This window comes from Rattus norvegicus, chromosome 5 (assembly GCF_036323735.1).
Source record: "Rattus norvegicus strain BN/NHsdMcwi chromosome 5, GRCr8, whole genome shotgun sequence".
Classification (NCBI taxonomy): Eukaryota; Metazoa; Chordata; class Mammalia; order Rodentia; family Muridae; genus Rattus; species Rattus norvegicus.
This window is the reverse complement of record NC_086023.1, coordinates 76,156,886-76,162,924: the sequence shown is the minus strand read 5'-3', so window position 1 is coordinate 76,162,924 and position 6,039 is coordinate 76,156,886.

Here is a 6,039-nt window from a genome sequence, read left to right as displayed (position 1 = left end):
GGTCTGGTGGGCAAGCAGGAGCAACGGCAGTATCCTGTGTTATTTTGTTGTCTCTGGGACACCTGACCAACAACCTGAAGGGAGGTATTCAGCTCTTGTCACCAGGCTGAGCCTTTAATCTGAGACAGAATTTCCCTAAAGTGTCCAAGTTGGGCTTGAACTCACTAAAGCAGCTCAGGCAAGCCTTAACTTACAAATATATAAGTCAAATTCAAGGGAGGGTCCATAGTTATTATTGTTTTTACACTGCTCCAGCTTTTATCCTCAAATGTTTTTTGTTTGCCTTACAAGCATACACAAATACCCCTAGATGGTATTAAAAAGCTTCTAGGTTGTGGAGGAATAATGTATGTACAGTAAAGTATGTAAATGGTGCAGAATGAATGCTGACTCATGTATACACAGCTCCCTCAGAGTTCTGTGTTTTGAACTTTATTATTAGTATGTGAATGTGTGTTTATGATATATGTGTGTGAGTGCAGGTGCACACTTTTTGTCTCTGTGAGAGACACCTGAGAGAAAGACTCAAAAGGGAAGAAAGTTTTAGTCTGGCTTCCTGTTTCAGATGTTTTAATTCAAGCTTAGCTGGATCTGTTGCTTTGAAACACCGTGGAGGCAGAATATGGTGGGCAGAGTACATGTCAGGGAGTAGACGGGGAGTGGAGAGGAAGGGAGGAAGGGAGGAAGGGAGGAAGGGAGGAAGGGAGGAAGGGAGGAAGGGAGGAAGGGAGGAAGGGAGGAAGGGAGGAAGGGACTTGGGAAAAGATACAACCTTCAGAGGCATGTCCTAGTGACCCATTTCTTCTAGGTAGCCCTGTCTCTTAATGTTTGTGACATCTCCCTAAAGAGCAGCACTAGCTAGGAGCCAAGCCTCTAACACGTGAACACGTGGGGGACAGCTTAGATTCAAAATGCACTCAGCTATGCAGACGGGGTAGGATGCAGTTTGCAGGTCTCAGACCTGAGCCTTGGGCAGAGCTCAGAAGTGTGGTCCAGGGAAGATAAAAGGGAAATGTGGCTTCTTCATAAGACATGAGAAGGTCATAGACAGGACTTTGGGGAGTAGAGGAGGGGATGGAAGGGGTGGCTGATGAATCAAGACTTCGATACCCATTTACTTAGGGCCAGCAGGGCAGGGATGTGGACACCCCAGATCTTTGAACCCTGATGAAAGCATAGAGCAGAGGCTTCTGTAACCTTTGGTGTCAATCTCCTCATGGCAAGGGCAGAGGGGCCTTTCAGTGGGATTGGCTAATGACTATGCCGTCCCACCTCATTCCCCAGTTTCCAGGCCTGAGAGTGCAATCAAGACGCTGAGCTCTTCCAACCCCAGGCTCCGCCTGTTGACACATCTTGATGGCATCCCAGGCATGTGGAGCATGGACAGATGTTAACTTGCTCTGAAAGCGAAGCAGTGGAGAGAACACAGGCTCTCCCCTCAGAGGCAGAGACGCCAGGCTACATAGTTCTTATGCATTTTTCAGATGCCTCCAGCTCCACCTGAGCCAGTGCTTGTCTCCAAACTGTGTATCTGCTTGCACGGGACATGATGATATCTGTTTTCAATAGTTGCCATTCCAAGGACACAGATGACTATTGAATCAGGGGATGACTAGTGTGACAAGGTAGCCTGTGTGTGTGTGTGTGTGTGTGTGTGTGTGTGTGTGTGTGTGAGAGTGGTTGGAGTCTGTGGAGGGTCATCGTGGGGGTCAGTGGGGATATCAGTGGGTAAACAGTGTTGCTGTCCCCACACTCAGCTTTAACAGTTCATGGAGGCTCAGCTGATCTCTTCTCCAGGAAAAGTTGCCACCTCCTGGGATTAAGTTTCTTTAGCTTTCTTTATGTTATCCCTTCTCTGACAGGTTTCCAAAAAGCTCTGATCCTGTAGCTTACCTGACTTGGTCTCCTTGTTACCATGGGAACTGGACTCTCTTCTGAATTTCTCTAGTCTCCCTGTCACATTTCACTAAATACCTGGGACTCTGTGTACTGTCTCAGTTGTGTTCTTGCTCTCAACACCAGTGGGTTCTCACTTCCTGTTTCCCCCTCTCTTCCCACCCCATCAGTCACCCAGTCACTGGTAGACTAGGTCAGACTCAGCTTTTGTGTTGGAATCAAAGCATTCTCTACTCGGGCAAAGTAGCTTGGTGATTAAAGAAAATACTCCAGAGAAGCGGATGCTGACGCTATGAGGACTGAGTACCCTCTAATTTGGAGGCTTAATGTTTTGAGAAAGAATAAAGACTCGTAGCCTGTGACACATCCTACCCGGGATTTATTTTAGCCAATGATGTTTATTGGTCAGAATATTTTTCATGTTCTCTTTCGGGCTGCCTGAATTCTTGTCGCCAAAAGGCAGATAGGTCACAGTAGAAGGGGGTAAGTCAGCGGTAATGAAAGCTTTTCTACAGGGCTGGTAATGACCAATGAGGTAATGTCGCTGACACGGGTGGCAGTAGTAGTTGGTTAGTGAATGCCATGTCTTGTTACCTTTGAGAAGAAAGGGGTTCGGAACTGGAGTGAATTTCCCGTGTTCATATAAACACTGTATGGGGCTGTCCCAAGTATGTGCAGCAAGTCACTCACTTTGAACCTGGCCTTCCTGGGTTTTGACCTGGTCAGGGAAGCCCGTGGGCTGTGCCAACATGCATTTGTTTTGTTACTCGCCATGGATATCTTGTAAAAATCCATCCTAAGGCCAGAAGGGGTTAGGTATATATAAATAATAGAGTCCTCAGATGCTCTGACTTCTCTATCTTGTACGTTTCTCCTTAGTTTTCTCTTGTGAACTTAATTAAGCCCTTGTCCTGATAGTGTAAAAACAGCTCCAGTTCTCAGTGCTATAAAGCCATTCCGTCACTGTCACAGAGTGTGGCCTGTAGGGTCTATTCTGTGTACAGAGCTTTCTGTTTGCCCTGACCACTGTGTTCTATTGTTAGTGAGATATTTTTGAGTCACAAAAGCTAGATACTGGTAAAGAATTTTATTCACTACTGAGTGCAATCCTGTACAGTACTTTGGCTAAAGCTTCTTGACAGTAGAGTTGTCTTTAATGGCCTTAAGGGTCTTGAGTCCCCAGAGCTGATGGGGATGGCTTGAGGCAGTGGTTGTCCTAAGAGATTACTCAGAAAAGAAAGGGACTTCTGAGGACTGATGTCATTTTTTTTTTTTTTATTTTGGTGCTGAAATCATGGACTCAAGGTAAAACTCAGATTTCTTGGCGACTCACTGGTAAGTCTCTTTTTACAGAGAGAAACTGTCAGAAGAGCCAGTAAGTCATGGCAGAGAGCAGAGGGAGTGAAGGTGGGGGTTTAGGGAGAGGCATCTCCTGCTAATGCAGATGTTCAGGGATGTTGGGGGAAAAGGCACTGGGATGTATCAGTTCACTCTGTACCCTGGAAGAGGAAGACTCTTGGCTAGGTTGACTACAGGTGTGTAACCCCCATGGGGAAATTTCCTGAGGTTGCCCCATGGCTGACAATGCCAGCATCTGTTCACTAGGAGGTCACTTCTAGAACTCTGATGGGGGAGGACAGTTACAGCATTCTCAGCATGAGTGACAGGCAGTTTGGGAAGCATGGGAGGACAGGACCACCATCATGTTTCACTGTGCCCTGATTGGTGGGTACTGATAGCTAGGTGGCAGAAGGCAGGGTCACATGACCCAGCCAAGGCCGAAGAGCTTCCAAAGAACTACGCCACGGCTGGAGAGGAAAGCAGGGGCACTGTGAGGATGGTGGGTAAATATCCTTCTATGCGCATGTGCAAATTCTGGTCGGTCATGAGACATGGTAGAAACTTTGAAAAGGCACATCTATTAATTCCCTAGGGCTGATGTTCCAGAGTCTATGAACTGTGGCTTAAGAAAACAGATTTGTTCTCTTACAGTCTTGTAGGCCAGAAGCCCAAGTGAACATGTTGGCAAGAGTTCACTCCCTCCCAAGGCTCTGGGGGACAATTTGTTCCTTGTCTTTTCCGGCGTTTGGTGGCTGTTGACTTCCCCGATGCTGTCTCACTCTGATCTCTGCCTCAGTCTTCATTCAGTCTTCTCTCTTGTGCTTTTCGAATTTCTCTCTGTCTCTTTCTTCATAATCTTCCCTCCATCCCTCCATCCTGTCATCCCTCCCTCCCTCCTCACTTCTGAGCAGTTATAGAAGACCTATTTTCTTGACAACATTTTAAGCACACACTGTCTATTGTCAGCCACATCTAACTGTATATGCTCCTCCTGTTTCCTGGTACCCACCATCCTGTCTTTAGATCTCACAGACATCTTTGGACTTTGAGCTTATCACATTGTTCTAGGAGAGCTTATCTTCACTAAGAGTCTTAGTTAATTAAATCTATTAAGTGCCACCCCCTAATAAGGCAGAACGTACAATTTCTGAGAATTTTATGTGGGCATATCTTTGGGCATGCCACCTTTCAGTCACCAGTCAAGGCCCAATGACCAGGTGAATGGGGTTAGATGGAGCAAGAGAGCAATCTTGGGGACTGTGACCCTTTCACACTGTGCTGAGGACTATGGCCTTAGTCACTTCTCTTTCTCCTTGAACTTGCACACTGCAGTCTCTGCAGTGACTTCTCCTTCACACAAATTTCTCCTTGTATTGTTTTCCTCTGGCCTCTGATCAAAGATACTCTGGATGATTTTTGTGTAGCTCAAGGCTCTTTTTCCTCGGCTAATGATTGTCTGACTTATACCTGTATGTATATATGTATTCAGTGTCTGTCTTCTTTCAGCAAAGGACTTGTGCCAGTTTTCCCCATGTCCACAAGCTTGCTGTTTTTTTTTTTTTTTATTTTGTTTGTTTGTTTTGCTTTGAGTGCTCGGGGTGGAAGGAACAGAGAAAATCTGTAGCATCAGATTTGCATTCTACATTGACTGGGTTACTTTGCTCTGGGACCCTGGGCATACCCAGGTTGCTGTGGTTTAAATGTGTATATGTGAAAACTGTCCCCGGGGAAGTAATATTCAGAAGCAAGTCAAAGACGCCTAACAAGAGGGTAATTAGGTCTTGAGGGCTCTGTCACCGGTTTATTAATGTGGGTATTTGATAAAAGGTTGAGTCTGACTTCCACTGCTCTCTCCCCTTCTTTCCCATTTACTGTGTGTGTGTGTGTGTGTGTGTGTATGTGTGTGTGTGTGTGTGTGTGTGTGTGTGTGTGTGGACATTAGAGGACAAGTTGTCTGACTTCCTACCAGGTGGACCCAGGAATTAACCTCAAGTCATCAGACTTGGCAGGATGAGCCTTCACCTGCTGGCTTATCTCTTTAGTCCTCTCAGGCACTCTCTCGATTGCCACGGATTACCACAGATGCCACAGTAAGGAAACTCTTGCTCCGTGCAGACCCCTGGGCCATAGACTTCTCAGCGCCCGGAACCACAAAAATTGTATTAATTATCCCAGGTATCCTATGATAGCATCAGGAAACTGACAGACACAGGTCTTTTCTCTGTGTGTCTGGGGAAGGGGGACAATAATTCCCACTTAAAGGAACACATGTAGGTGTGGCGCCTGGCCTGGGGGAGGTATGTAGCAAGTTAGTTCTTTTGCTTTTCCATTTAGGTGTCTTAAGAAGTCACCTTCCTGTCCCCACCAAAGATATAACCCTTTTCTGGCACTCTGGATCTGAAGACAAACACACAAATTATTCAGCAGTGACCAATTTTGTACCATGGCAACCTGCTGTTTTCAATCACCCGTCTTTACCCTGTAATAGCTGTGGCACGCACAGCCTGGCCAACAGTAATTGTAGTTTTGTGACGTGCTCCAGATGTGGAGGTATTCTGCCAGGTGTTTATTTTGAGTGCATAATAGGAGTATTTTAGCATACTCAGCCTTTCTTTCCTCTAGTCTCCTGCCCTGTTCCGAATGATCTTTCAGAAAAGATCTAGGCCTTGGTCCACACTTTGTGTCTAAGTGTTGGAGCTTTAGGGCTCTGTTTGAAGACTTTCATCTGAACTTTCAAATTCTTCTGGGCTTCTCTGGCTCCAGAAGCCTACATTCAACAAGTAATTTAAAAAGTTACTTTCA